Source organism: Dendrobates tinctorius, unplaced genomic scaffold (genome assembly GCF_039654945.1).
Source record: "Dendrobates tinctorius isolate UK_male_01 unplaced genomic scaffold, ASM3965494v1 ptg000085l, whole genome shotgun sequence".
Taxonomy (NCBI): domain Eukaryota; kingdom Metazoa; phylum Chordata; class Amphibia; order Anura; family Dendrobatidae; genus Dendrobates; species Dendrobates tinctorius.
The window spans coordinates 3,950,495-3,964,686 of record NW_027361753.1 but is presented as its reverse complement, the minus strand read 5'-3'; the positions used below and the strand labels follow the sequence as shown (position 1 = coordinate 3,964,686).

The following is a 14,192-nucleotide window of genomic DNA, read 5'->3' as shown; positions in this document are numbered from 1 at the left end:
TGACAGACACAGCAAACCTTCTTGCCGCAGCTTGCATTGATGTGCCATCCTGGATGAGCTGCACTACCTGAGTCACTTGTGTGGGTTGTAGAGTCCGTCTCATGCTACCACGAGTGTGAAAGCACAACCAACATTCAAAAGTGCCCAAAACATCAGCCAGAAAGCATTGGTACTGAGATGTGGTCTGTGGTCCCCACCTGCAGAACCACTCCTTTATTGAGGGAGTCTTGATAATTGCCAATAATTTCCATCTGTTGTCTATTCCATAACAGCATGTGAAATTGATTGTCAATCAGTGTTGCTTCCTAAGTGGACAGTTTGATTTCACAGAAGTGTGATTGACTTGGAGTTATATTCTGTTGTTTAAGTGTTCCCTTTATTTTTTTGAGCAGTGTATATTACAGCAGTGAATAAAGCGCATACAGAATTATATATATGCCGCATACATTTTTTTTGATCATTTATTTTAAATAATATTTTATTGATATTTAATATCTTGTTAAAATCTGTAACTTCTACAAAACATTCTCAATGGTCAGATAAGGAAAGTCGGAAACCATGACCGAGAGATCTTCAGTGATTGTACGGTAAATGACTGCATGACCTGTGATCTCTTCAGCCTGTGCATGGCGTTATGTAACCTCCTGTAAGCAGAGATTAACCCCCTTGTATCATGGAAATACTTTTTAAGAAACCTTATGTAAGACAGAGGTCTAAGAAGTAAGGTTTCTCCTTGCGGAGAGTGACATGCCAGCTGTGGCTTGTCAAGGTAAGGAGACTTGCAATGCAATGCTCCTCTGGGAAAATAATATGCAAATTGCCTCTTCAGAAAGAAAGAGGACTTTTACTCTACAGCGCCACCTATTGGTAGTAGCGATCCTGGCATGTCACTCTCCGCAAGGAGAAACCTTACTTCTTAGACCCTAGTCCAGAGCCTCTCACCTTGCCAAATCAGATCTCATACTTTGCACTGACGAGGGCCAACAGCTCGAAACACCGTGTCTGCAAATTGAGATTCTGATTTGGCTTGTATCCTAAGTCATACTACAAGACTCGTTAAAGGGTTGATTGTGACTTGTAGGATCGCTACTACCAATAGGTGGCGCTGTAGAGTAAAAGTCCTCTTTCTTTCTGAAGAGGCAATTTGCATATGTAAGACAGATAAACTGAACTGGAATATTCTGAAAAGCAGAGGCAGGAATAGCGGCTGAATGGTTCACAGCAATATTCTGTGTGTATGTACATATACTGTATATATACACACAGCACAGTCGTGGCACCCTTAAACTTGTTCCAGAAAAGGAATTATTTCTCCCAGAAAATTATTGCAATTGCACATTTTGTTATACACATGTTTATTTCCTTTGTGTGTATTGAAACAACCCAAAAAAAAACAGGAAAAAGGGCAAATTGGACATAATTTCACACAAAACCCAAAAAATTGTTGGCAACTTTCCTAAAATGTGGGTAAACAACTTTGTGTCAAGCATGTGATGCTCGGTCAAACTTACCTGTGGCAAGTAACAGGTGTGGGCAATATGAAAATCATATCTGAAACCAGATAAAAAGGGGAGAAGTTGACTCAATATTTGCATTGTGTGTCTGTGTGTGCCACACTAAGCATGCAGAACAGAAAGAGGAGAAGAGAACTGTCTGAGGACTTGAGAACCAATATTGTTGAACAATATCAACAGTCTCACGGTTACAAGTCCATCTCCAGAGATCTTGATGTTCCTTTGTCAATGGTACTCAACATAATCAAGAAGTTTACAACCCAAGGCACAAAATCTAATCTCCCTGGATGTCGATGGCAGAGAAAAATTGATGAAAGGTTGCAACGAAGGATAGTCCAGATGGTGGCTAAGCAGCCCCAATCAAGTTCCAAAAAAATTCAAGCTGTCCTGTAGGCTCAGGATGCATAAGTGTCAGCGTAAGCTGTCGACATGTGAATGAAATGAAACGCTATGGCAGGAAACCCAGGAGGACCCAACTACTGACACAAAGACATCAAAAAGCTAGACTGCAGTTGTTTGCCAAAATGTACCTGAGTAAGCTAACTTCCTTCTGGGAAAGCATCTCATGGACAGGTGAGACCAAGATAGAGCTTTTTGGTAAAGGACATCATTCCGTTTACTGAAAATGGAAAGAAGCCTACAAATCAAAGAACACAATACCTACAGTAAAATATGGTGGAGGTTCAAAGCTGTTTGGGGCTGTTTTGCTGCCTCTGGCACTGGGTGCCTTTATCTGTGTGCAAGGCATCATGAAGTCTGAAGATTACCAAAGGATTTTGGGTGACAATGTAGTGTCCAGTGTCAGAAAGCTGGGTTTGTGTCCTAAGTCATGGGTCTTCCAGCAGGACACTGTCCCTAAACACACTTCAAGAAGCAGCTAGAAATGGATGGAAACAAAGTCTGAAATGGCCAGCAATGAGTCCAGATCTAAATCCCATTGAACATTTGTGGAGAGATCTTAAAATTATATATTTATTATGCTTTGCTTATATACCGGTAGCTCTATCTTATTTCGCAGCGCTTTACACAGATTATCATCGCTGTCCCCAATGGGGCTCACAATCTAATTTCCTTGTCAGTGTGTCTTTGGAGTGTGGGAGGAAACCCATGCAAACACGGGAAGAACATACAAACTCAATTTTTTCCGGATCATTTGGGGGATTTTGCATCAAATTATGTAAACTTTACCTTTTTTTCATCTTTTTTTTGTATTGTTCCAATACACGCCAAGGAAATAAACAAGTGTATAACAAAACAAGTAATTGCAGTAATTTTCTGGGTGAAATACTTCCTTTTCTGGAACAATTTTAAGGGTGCAACACTTTCGGCCATGACCGTATATATCGTTATACACACACAAATAAAAAAAAAGTATATATATTTATTATTATTATTATTATTATTATTATTATTATTATTAAAAAAATATTTTTGCAAAAATATTTTTAATCTTAAATACATTGGAAAAATAAATAATACTAATAATAATAAACTTTAAAAAATGATATCAATTTTGAAGATGCCTTAATGGCCCCCATTATGTCCTTTCTCCCCCTCCTGTCCCAAATAATTGGAGATGTCACATTTTCTTAAAGGTTTATTCCCAAACGCCTATATAAAGGAGTGCGTCGGTTTTACGGCTATGTCCAGCAGCCCCATAGCGAATGGATGGAGGGGTACCACACATGGTTGGCTACTGATTCTTTCAGAGAGGGGATTTCTGAGGCCCATTCTTGGGACCGGTGTGGGGTCTCAGCCATCAGATCCCTATTGATCCACAAGTTACTGATCTTTAAGGCTGAAAAGCTTTTTATCCTCTGCAGGAGCACCTTTATCATTTGGATTACTGCTCGGCGTACCAGGACTGCTCCATGCACGCCGGCGGAGGTGAGATGGCAAATATCTACTGTCTATAGCTCAAGAAGAATCATAGAATCATAGAATCGTAGAGTTGGAAGGGACCTCCTGGGCCATCTGGTCCAACCCCCTGCTCAAAGCAGGATTCGCTAAATCATCCCAGTCAGATGTCTGTCCAGCCTCTGTTTGAAGACTTCCATTGAAGGAGAACTCACCACTTCTCGTGGCAGCCTGTTCCACTCATTGATCACTCTAACTGTCAAAAAGTTTTTTTTAATATCTAATCTGTGTCTCCTCCCATTCAGTTTCATCCCATTGCTTCTAGTCTTTCCTTGTGCAAATGAGAATAAAGTTGATCCTTCTACAATGTGACAGCCCTTTAGATATTTGTAGACAGCTATTAAGTCTCCTCTCAGTCTTCTCTTTTGCAAACTAAACATTCCCAAATCCTGCAACCTTTCCTCATAAGACAGGGTTTGCAGACCGGTCACCATTCTGGTCGCTCTTTTCTGAACTTGCTCCAGTTTGTTGATGTCTTTTTTAAAATGTGGTGCCCAAAACTGGACACAGTATTCCAGATGAGGTCTGACCAAAGAGGAGTAGAGGGAAATAATGACTTCACGTGATCTAGACTGTATGCTTCTGTTAATACATCCTAGAATTGCATTTGCCTTTTTTGCTGCTGCATCACACTGTTGACTCATATTCAGTCTGTGATCTATTAGTATACCCAAGTCTTTTTCACATGTGCTGTCACTTAGCCCTATTCCTCCCATTTTATATATGCTTTTTTCATTTTTATTGCCCAGATGTAGTACTTTGCATTTCTCCCTGTTAAAAACCATTCTGTTAGTTGCTGCCCACTTCTCCAGTTTATTTAAATCTTTTTGAATCCTCTCTCTCTCTTCTCTAGTATTAGCTATCCCTCCTAGCTTTGTGTCGTCAGCAAATTTAATCAGTTTACCCTCAATTCCTTCATCTAAATCGTTGATAAAGATGTTGAACAATACAGGGCCCAGGACAGAGCCCTGTGGTACCCCACTTGAGACATTCTTCCAACTGGATGTGCAGCCATTTACGACCACTCTTTGGGTCCGATCACTAAGCCAGTTATGAATCCACCTAACAGTTGCCTTGTCCATTCCATACTTAGTCATTTTTTCAATAAGGATTGTATGAGAGACTTTGTCAAATGCTTTGCTGAAGTCAAGATATACTATATCTACAGCATTTCCTTGATCCACCCAATCAGTAATACCGTCATAGAAGGAAATTAAATTAGTCTGACATGACTTATTAGTTACAAACCCATGCTGACTCTGTAGACAGAGGGAGTGTAGTAAGTCTTGACTGCAAGGCTCAGACTACATTGATTTTGTTTGTAGTCTGTTACCATGCCGACATATAGATCTGCATAAGAGCTGTGTACACAAAACGGCAGGATCAACTACACCAGGCATCATTTTTATTTTGTCAGATGCACCGTGCCTTATGGGAACAGCGTTCTCCAAGCCAAAAGTAAAGATGAGTCCAACTTAGTGCTTACATCAAATTTTGTGCAGGGTTGCATCATAATTCTACAACCCACATTTACATAGAAACAAAATGAGCCAAAACCCTGTTGTACGTAAGTAAAAGAATAATAGTACATATAAAGAACATAGGGTCGTAAACACTGTTTTTGAAGCCATCCAACCGCGACAAGGTGACCCAAATCTGGATGGTCCTATACAATCGCTAATATTAAAACCTCACCATACATCAGAAATGACCTCAATGTGAATAAGGGCAGAGCAGGACCTTGTTCACATTAAGGTAGTTTTTGACACATGGTAAGGTTTTAATATTAGAGATAGTATAGGACTATCCCGATTCGGGTCACCTTGTCATAGTGTGCTTTCTTTGATCAAAAACAATGTTTACTGACTACCCTATGTTATTTATATGTACTATTACTTTTTACTTACTTACAGCAGGGTTGTTGCTTGTTTTGTTTTTCTATTTTAGGTTTTGTCTGTTTAATGGCCAGTGTGAACATACTACTATACGCTGCATGCATACCAAGTTATATTCTGGCTCATTGTTTTTGGTTTGACCCAAATTTACACGCCACAGAAAATAAACCATTTATGTATAAATATAGTACTGTATATGGGGGGTCAGTGTCTGGTAACGTGTATGGGGCGGGTGTTAATCAGCACTAATGTCATTACCGCATCTCGTGCATTAAGCATCAGGACACTACAACGGCGGCGTTACAACCAAACGATGTGAATGTCTAGTGCCGCGTGACACAAAGAAAAAGCCGAGTGCAGATTCAGCAGAATTCAGTTCATCGGTGTGTCAGATCTAGCAGAGCTGAGTTAATCATTCGCTACAGCGAAATTTTTGTTTTACATAGGACTGCAAGTAAACCTACTATATTGCCTGAACTGGATACAAATCACAATGTTGCAAAAAGATAAATAACTCATTCAACTCTGCTACATCTGTGTTTTCATATACATGGCAATAAAATTAAATTGTATTCGAAACGCATGGATTTCTAGTGATGGCACACGGAGCACAAGCTTAGTGCATATGCAGCAGAGCTGAATGGATGTTGTAGCAGAGCTCAATGGATCAACTGTAGCAGAGCTGAGTTTGTCAGAAGCAGGGGAACAGTTTGTCAGACATAGCAGACTTGAGTTTGCCCGGAAGTGGAAGAACTTAGAGCGTCGGATATAGAAGACTTTAGTTTGTCAAATGTAGCAGAGTCGGGTTTGTCCCAATCAGAATAATGTCAGATGTAGCAGTGCCGAATCTTTTCATGCCATTGATTGAAAAACCCCGATCCGCTATTTGACGCTTTATATATGCTCAAAGATAAACGTAATACATTATCATAGCTCCATTCCCACAATGCAGAAACGAAGAAAAACAAAACGACAAATTCAGCACTGCTACATCTTTTTCTGGTGCCTCCAAGGGATCAGCTGCAAATATAACTGCATTACGACTAATAATATTATGCCCGTTCTCGTTCCAGGAGCGTGCACAGAAGCTGCTGCATCTGCTCGGGAGCAAGTTTCCCAACATGACAGCTGCTGGCTGTGACATAAGACAAGCAAGGGAATACGTGAACAGGGGGAACGTGCGGGACACAGATGGAGCATGGAAGGAAAACTGACGAGGGAATTGAGGGTAAAAAGCAATGAATATCGGAAAGGGGAGAATAAAAAAAAAAAAAAAAGCAGAGCCCGGCTCAGCTGGAGACAATTAATCAATAGCCATTAGCCAATCACCACGAGGCTTGTAGTGCAGCGTGCAGAGAAGGCGGTTATCACTGGGCAGAACTGCAGGATCGCGATGTAGGAAAACCGCGGGAGAGAAGCCATAGACATAATACACCTAATATAGAGAAGTCGCTTCTTTACCACCAGCCGGGGAACATCTGTAAGGGTGCAGAGGTAATGGTTACACCTTGACCCTAGTTCATAAGGGCCTCACAAGCAGGTACCAGTATGATAAATGGCACAAATCACCAAATTTTTCAAGTTGGACTGGACACAGAATGTAATAATAGCCTCTCCGTTCCAGAGATATCAGCAATCAGAATTTGGCATCTAATGAGTTAACTTTTTAAAAGTCCAAGTGGGTGCTATCTGATAGTTTTCACTGGTGGCGTGTACTTCTTCTCCTCTGTGTGATGATGACCAATCATAATCAGGCAGCAATACTGTAACAAGTGGGTGTTATCAGATAGTTTTCACTGGGGGTGTGTACTTCTCCTCCTCTGTGTGATGATGACCAATCATAAGCAGGCAGCATCACTGCAACAAGTGGGTGTTATCAGATAGTTTTCACTGGGGGTGTGTACTTCTTCGCCTCTGTGTGATGATGACCAATCATAAGCAGGCAGCAATACTGCAACAAGTGGGTGTTATCAGATAGTTTTCACTGGGGGTGTGTACTTCTTCGCCTCTGTGTGATGATGACCAATCATAAGCAGGCAGCAATACTGTAACAAGTGGGTGTTATCAGATAATTTTCACGGGGAGCGTGTACTTCTCTGTGTGATGATGACCAATCATAAGCAGGCAGCAACACTGCAACAAGTGGGTGCTATCAGATAGTTTTTACTGGGGGTGTGTACTTCTCCTCTGTGTGGTGATGAGCAATTATAAGCAGGCAGCAACACTGCAACAAATTGGTGTTTTCAGATATCACAAACAAGCAGCAACACTCAGGGGGGAAAAAAGGACATGCTCCCATAATAGCTTAGATTTCTCAGTGTATGAGATGTAACGATACACCTCAGATCTCCGGGTCTAACTTTCTGCATGACTTAGGCTGGTTTCACATTTGCGCTTTTTAAGCGCACGCACGGCCGGGGGTAGCTCCGCCCCCGAGCCGGCTCTCTGCCCGGCGTGCCCGCCCCTTCCTTGTAGCGCCGCCTCCTAGCGCACAGCGGCGCCTGCGATCGGCGCACCCTATCTTTAGCATAGGGTGCGCAGATCGTGCGCAGGCCGTGCGCTAGTTGCGCTTTGACCTGCGCTGCGCACTTTTGACGGTGCGCCGTGCGCGCCAAAATCAAACTTTTCGGATTTTGGCGCGCACGGCGCACCGTCAAAAGTGCGCAGCGCAGGTCAAAGCGCAACTAGCGCACGGCCTGCGCACGATCTGCGCACCCTATGCTAAAGATAGGGTGCGCCGATCGCAGGCGCCGCTGTGCGCTAGGAGGCGGCGCTACAAGGAAGGGGCGGGCACGCCGGGCAGAGAGCCGGCTCGGGGGCGGAGCTACCCCCGGCCGTGCGTGCGCTTAAAAAGCGCGAATGTGAAACCAGCCTTAGTGTGTTGCAGAGGAGCAGCACAGCTAAGTTTAGCTGTGTCACATTACAAAAACAAATGTGAAATTGCATTTTATCACCACTTTAGATTTTTTTTCTTTTTCAATACATTATATAGTAAAGTGAATGGTGTCATTCAAAGTACAGCATTCAACTCATCAAGCCCTCATATGTCTATGTAGATGGAAAAATAAAAATGTTATGACTCTCGGAAGGAGAGGAAAAAATGATAGAGTAAATGAAAAAATTAGTTGTGGCAGCAAGGGGTTACAGAAAAAATAATAAGTATGTACTGTCAGCTCCTATGCTGTAAATAGGGGTCATATAGTTCACCGTCCTCACAGATCCATAAGTATCATTATTTCTGTCCACTGAACCAGGCATCATAGTTTTGGCATCAGACTCTTTGCAGATTGTGAGAATAGAAGAAAAACAATTCTAAAAATGGAAAACAGGGAACGCTGTAAGTGATAATGATTGCGCGCAGGAAGGTGACACTTACAGCAGTCTTATGTGCATTTCTGCTTCAAATAAGTCCCACGGATTGTATTTTGCATTGCAAATTCTTCATGCTTCCTCTGGAAAGGACGGGAGAGAGGAGTATGCCTCAAGGTTATATCTCATAATAGATCCACTACATCAGTGGTTTCCAATGCTGTGGCTCTCTGAGCTTCTGCAACACTACAACTCCCAGCATGCGTTAGCCATGAATAAAGGGGTTGTCCAGTTTAGAAAAAAAACATTTTCATAGCAGTCACAAATAGTGTATCCCTGGAGGACTTGGCCTGTCCTGCATTACTCAGAGATCTTATTGAAATTAGCGTGCAATGCTTCATTTTCCCTCCGGGGGTGCTGCAGAGAAATTAAACAAGGTTTTCCTACAGATCACAGCCGATCGCTGCAGGTCCTAGTATGAGTACTCAATGTGATGTGACTTTGTCAAGGGAGCATTACTACAAGTAAGCAAAGTCTTAAGTGGAGATCAAATTTATAGCTTAATTTAATGTTTTGCCCCAATTATGAGACTATAGCAGAGAAATCAGAAGAGAAATCAGAAAACTTGATCCAATTAAATTTTATTTTAGATACCAAATGTATAAATTGTTGTGTTACTACATGTCTCATCTCTAGCATCGGCCTCTCCTCTTCCTCCCCCAGCGACTGGCTTCCCTTTCTCCTCTGAGGTAATACATCTGGATCATAAAAAACCATCTCAGGTGGCAGCAAACCGCCTGAGTATTCAGGTAGCTGACATTTTGATTCTAATAGGACTCCTTTAGACTCTGAATCTTCACTAAGCAGCTCTGCTTCTGCTATATTGTTAGGTTCTGCTACATCATCACAAATTTGTCTGTTACAAACCCAGCTCTGCTGTGCCACTATGCTCTGCATCATCACAATTTTGCCTGTGACATCCTAAGCATTACTGCGCTACTAGGCGGTGCTACATCGCTACTTCAGAGTCCTCTGACTAATGCAGCTCCGCTGGCCGCTGGGCTCAGCTGCACAGTTTTAAGTGAGTCTCCAGACACATTCAGCTCTGCTGTACCACACTGCACCATCCACATGTCATCCAACATATCTACCATGTAGCTCCAGGTACTATCCAACATATCCAGCTCTGCTGTTCCACTCTGCACCAACACCAGATAAACCATACCATTTAGATAGCTAGAAAGATAGATGATAGATATAATTATGCATAAATCTTGCCCAGGGTAGTTCCTGATTGACAGTCTCTTTAAAAAGTAGACTTCTGGGAGGTTTAGATTACCTACCACCAACCTCATTTTGTCACTTGGTGTCGACATTCTAGGTACCTACAGGAAGTTGTAAGTGCTGTACATTAGACTACCTTGATGTGCTGCACAGACTTGTTTAGGTCACATGGCAAGAAGAAATCCAATTTTTCTAACTTAAAATATGGAAGATAAGGGGGAATGGAGCCGTTCTGCACTATTTCTGTAAGAAAAGTCCTTGACGATGTACAGGAGACGTCTCCTCAGACGACCTTATTAGTGCCGTCCTTAAACTGAGACCGTGGGTAGTAAACAAGCTGAGTAAATGAATATGAAGGACAGTCCACAACCTTGTAATCCTTGCATGTAGCAATTAAATCTCTTAGCAACAAATCTCATCTTCGTGGTTTTCTAAACTGTTTATCAGAAGTGTGGAAGCCGCGTGGAAATCACACGGAGTGCTCTGATCGCCACTACGGGGACAGAGAGGAGCCTTTGATTTCCGTTTCATAAAAAAGGTCAAATTCGCTGTCAATTAGTCGAGCGTCAAGTGGAAAAGAAAATGCAGATGTGGCTCCAGCACATACAGCAGATGGATGGAGACAGACACACGGCAGACACACAGGAAAGCCGTACAGACTGGTAATACGCCCTACAGGGAAAAGGAACGCTCCTCTAAATCATTGGAAACCATTTCCTATTCTGTCCCTTCTCCCCCAGTGTATAACATTCGACCACCCATTGCCCTTGGTGTATAGTATCCAACACTATTGCTCTCGGTGTATAACATCCGGCCCCCAATGTATAACATCAGGCCCTTTGCCCCAATGTATAACATCTAACCCAGGCTCGGACTTTCCCACCAGAGAACCGGAGGATTCTCCGGTGTGCCCAGGCACTGACACCTGCTGGCATACTGGCCAGCAGCTGCCTAGGGCCCCCACTGCTCCTAGGCTCACACTGCTCCATGGGCACCCAGCCAGTGGCTATGGGGCCCCCGAGTCAAGGGGGCCCGCCCTGTGCCAGCGTAGCAGCAGCTGGAGACAGGATCCTGTCCCTGCTGCTAAAGCGAAATGAATATTCACGCTTCTCCATGCCCCTATGGGCGTGGAGAGGCGTGAATACCATTTCTCTTTAATAGCGGGCAGCGTTAGCTGCAGGCTGCAGCTAACACTGCCCGCATGTAAAGCCCCACCACCGCATCACATACACGCACAAAGCACTGCACCACAAACAAACATGCAGGCACACAGACACACAGCGCAGCACATCTCGGCGTCCTGCTTCCTGCCCGGCGCTTCCTGTCTGAAACAGCCCAGCTGGATGACGTCATCATCCAGCGCGCTGTCTCAGACAGAAAGCTGCCGGCGAGGAAGAGGCTGCCAGGATGTGCTGTTGCTGCAGGGAGGTAAGCTGTGCTGTGTGTCTTTGTGCCTGTGTTTGTGTATGTGGTGCAGTGCTTTGTGTGTGAGAGTGAAAGAGTGATGCGGTATTTTGTGTGTGTGAGAAAGGGGTGGTGGGGAAGGACAATGATATTGATGTGGGGGAGACAATGATGTAGGTAATGGGCAGTGATGGCGGTGGGGGGAGGCAATGATGGAGGTGATGGTCAATGATGGTGGGGGAGGAAATGATGGAGGTGATGGGCAATGATGGTGGGGGAGGCAATGATGGAGATGATGGGCAATGATGGTGGGGGAGGCAATGATGGAGGTGATGAAATGGACAATGATGGTGGTGGGGGAGGAGGCAATGATTGAGGCGGTGGAATGGGCAGTGATGGGGGTGGTGAGGGAGAAGGCAGTGATGGAGGTAGTGATAAGGACAATGATGGGGTGGAGAGGAGCTGCATTATACTTTATGAGGGGGCTATATTATATTCTGTGGGGGGACTGCATTATTCTCAGGGGACTACATTATATTCTGGGGGGGCTACATCATACTATATGAGGGGGCTACAGTATACTCTATGGGGGGCTGCATTATAGTCTGTGGTGGGGCTGCATTATACTATATGAGGGGAGCTACATTATATTCTATGAGGGGGCTACCCCTCTATGATTCTACCTCAAACCCTGCTACATAATTAAGATGTGTACTACCTTATATTATACTCTGATATTAGCCTATTTTACCACACAATTGGTGGTCTTGTATTTATTTCTATGTAGCTACATAGTGGGCCCCAAGAACGATTTTCTCTGGTGGGCCCAAGGTGCTCCAGTCCGACGCTGATCTGACCCCCCGGTGTATAACATCCAGCCCCAATGCCCCCAGTTTATAACATCTGTCCACATTACCCCTAGTGTATAACATCCGGGCCCTATCCCCTTTCCCACAGTGTTTAAAATCCGAACCCTCGCCCCGGTCTATAATATCAAGCCTCTCATCCCTGATGTATAACTTCCAGCACTCCCATCCCATCTACCTCTACTAACATGACAGAACGGCCGGCAGTGCAGAGCTCACTGATAGTATCGCCGTCCTGTAATAGGAACCACCTGGGTAATAAGTTCGTTCATCACATTTCTTCGCTATAAATCTTCCCTCATCACCTGTGAGTGATATTATTGAGAAATGGAAGGAACCGCAGCAACTCGAGGTGGAGACCCCGTAATGTTACAGAGCGGGAGGCCAAGTGCTGAGGAACAGAGAGCAGAAAAGACACTGATGTTCTGCTGACCCCATAATTGCAGAGTCCAATCCTCCTCTGGTATAACATCAGCATAAACACTGCAACCCCCGCCAGGAGCTTCATGACCAAGCAGCTGCATGCAGCCGTACATCACCAAGCACAATGCCGAGCGTCGGATGAAGTGGTGTAAAGCTGTCACCACCACTGGACTCTGGAGGAGACGTGTTCTATGCAGTGATGGATCTCACTTCTCTATCTGGTGTCTGATGAAGGAGTCTGGGTTTGCTGATTCCAGGAGAACGTTACCCCCTGACTGCATTGTGCACGCTGTACAGATGGTGGAGGAGGATAACACTATGGATTGTTATGAGGGGGCGGCCTCGGCCTATTCATTCCAGTGAAGAGATCTTAATTATTCATCACTAGAGTTGAGCGATACCGTCCGATACTTCAAAGTATCGTATCGGATGGTATCGGCCGATCTTTAAAAAAAGTATCGGTATCGCCGATTCCGATACCGGAAGTCCCATTCAAGTCTATGGGACTTCCGGTATCGGAATAAGAAAAACCCTTTTCTGCCCTTGTACAGCCTCTCTGGGGTCCGTACGGGCCTTTCGGGGGGCTGTGCCGGCCTGCCAGGGGGTCTGTGCAGGCTCCGGTGGTCTGTGCCGGCCTGCCGGTGGTCTGTGCAGGCTCCGGGGGGCTGTGCCGGCCTGCCGGGGGGCTGTGCAGGCTCCGGGGGGCTGTGCCGGCCTGCCGGGGGGCTGTGCCGGCCTGCCGGTGGTCTGTGCAGGCTCCGGGGGTCTGTGCAGGCATCGTCCGATGGGACTACAAGTCCCATCGGGCGATGCCTGCTACCATGACAGTGATTGACACATTAGCCAATGATGGGACAGTAGTAGTCCCATCATCCGGCTAATGTGTTAAATGTAAAAAAAAAAAAAAAAAAAAAAAAATTACATGCTACATACATACAACATGCATACTACATACATGCTACATTCATACTACATACTACATACATGCTACATTCATACTACATAAATACTACATGCAACATACATACTACATATATACTACATGCATGCTACATACATACTGCATGCTACATACATACCACATATATACTACATACATACTACATGCATGCTACATGCATGCTACATACATAACACATATATACTACATGCATGCTACATACATACTACATGCTACATACTACATATATACTACATGCATGCTACATACTACATGCTACATACATACTACATGTATATACTACATGCATGCTACATACAGTGCCTACAAGTAGTATTCAACCCCCTGCAGATTTAGCAGGTTTGATAAGATGCAAATAAGTTAGAGCCTTCAAACTTCACACAAGAGCAGGATTTATTAACAGATGCATAAATCTTACAAACCAAAAAGTTATGTTGCTCAGTTAAATTTTAATAAATTTTAAACATAAAAGTGTGGGTCAATTATTATTCAACCCCTAGGTTTAATATTTTGTGGAATAACCCTTGTTTGCAATTACAGCTAATAATCGTCTTTTATAAGACCTGATCAGGCCGGCACAGGTCTCTGGAGTTATCTTGGCCCACTCCTCCATGCAGAT

The 14,192-nt window shown here is 43.9% G+C and overlaps 1 protein-coding gene and 1 long non-coding RNA gene across 3 annotated transcripts in view; one reads left to right on the top strand and one right to left on the bottom strand.

Annotated features, from left to right (window-relative positions):
- LOC141097560 (uncharacterized) overlaps positions 1–14,192 on the top strand; it is a 65,250-nt gene that overhangs the window by 714 nt on the left and 50,344 nt on the right. The window lies entirely within an intron of this gene.
- MAPK4 (mitogen-activated protein kinase 4) overlaps positions 1–14,192 on the bottom strand; it is a 109,963-nt gene that overhangs the window by 83,171 nt on the left and 12,600 nt on the right. The window lies entirely within an intron of this gene.